This window comes from Aplysia californica, unplaced genomic scaffold, assembly GCF_000002075.1.
Source record: "Aplysia californica isolate F4 #8 unplaced genomic scaffold, AplCal3.0 scaffold00050, whole genome shotgun sequence".
Classification (NCBI taxonomy): domain Eukaryota; kingdom Metazoa; phylum Mollusca; class Gastropoda; order Aplysiida; family Aplysiidae; genus Aplysia; species Aplysia californica.
The window spans coordinates 664828-666121 of NW_004797320.1; the positions used below are offsets into that span (position 1 = coordinate 664828).

At 35.1% G+C, this 1294-nt stretch overlaps 1 protein-coding gene across 1 annotated transcript in view; it reads right to left on the reverse strand.

Moving 5' to 3' along the window:
- Positions 1–1294, reverse strand: part of LOC101863002 (fibrillin-1) — a gene marked incomplete in the record, with an annotated part of 97899 nt that overhangs the window by 95218 nt on the left and 1387 nt on the right.

The following is a 1294-nucleotide window of genomic DNA, read 5'->3' on the forward strand; positions in this document are numbered from 1 at the left end:
TGTGTGTGTGTGTGTGTGTGTGTGTGTGTGTGTGTGTGTGTGTGTGTGTGTAATTAAATTCGACAAAATATGTGACAGTGGACATGACCCAGGTTTTCAACCGAAAGTTGATTGTATACGCACAAAGAGAGGTTCTGTTTTGTTTTTTAAAAATACAAATTTAGAATCAAAATTGAAAAACAAGAACAGAAAAAAAACGTAAACAAAAATAAAACATAAACTTTTCATTCGTCTCATATGATTTGTTTGCTTTAAATGTAGAGCTTTTACACTTGACGAACTCGTTCAGTTTATCGTAAAAGAGAGGTAACAGTTTGCAGTAATTCTGCCAGATCTATCTATGCCTTACAAAACGAAGGGTCCGCACAGATAACAATGTTTAGAACACCCCGAAGGATTCAGTTAGATCTATGTCTTGATGCATCAAACTGACGCTCCCTTTTTCGCTCTAACCGTTTCCTCGAATTTTTAATCACGTTTATTTTTTATCGTATAAACACAGAAACAACTGGAAATACAAACACTGTATCAAGTAATTGATAGGCAAAGAAGAAAACAACAACAACATTAGATAACAGTAACAACAACAACAACAATAATAATAATAATAATAATAATAATAATAATAATAATAATAATAATAATAATGATATCAACATCAACAACAACACCGTGAGAAAAAAATCAGGGAGTTAAAAGACAGGATTAATAAGTAAAAATACAAACAACAAAAAATTACCAGTTCTTGAGGTTACAAAAATAGATAACAACAGCAACAACAACAACAACAACCTTAACAACAACAACACCACTACCACCACCAACAACAACAACAACAACCACAATAACAACAGCAACATCAACAAATATGGTAACAATAGCATTCAACAACAGGACCACTACGAAAGCCTTTATGGTCAGAAGTTCATGAACAAGAAATGATGCCCTAGTTGAAGAGAGTCTACTTAGCGCCAGACTGTCATTAATTTGCTTTCATGTCTTCCTTTTCGCCAGCAAACTCGTTCTCACGCCTCTAATTGTTAACATTTGAGCGATATTCAAGGGAACCGCAAAGTTAATATGTATGTGTGCTCAGGAATCGGCTCTTCTGCCTTGAGAAGTATTCTCAGGGGCTAAGAAATATGGATAAAAACTGAGATTATACAACAGCATGACGCCCTCCCTCCCCCGCCCCCCTCCTCACCTTTCTTCTTTTTCTTCTTCTTCTTCTTCTTCTTCTTCTTCTTCTTCTTCTTCTTCTTCTTCTTCTTCTTCTTCTTCTTCTTCTTCTTCT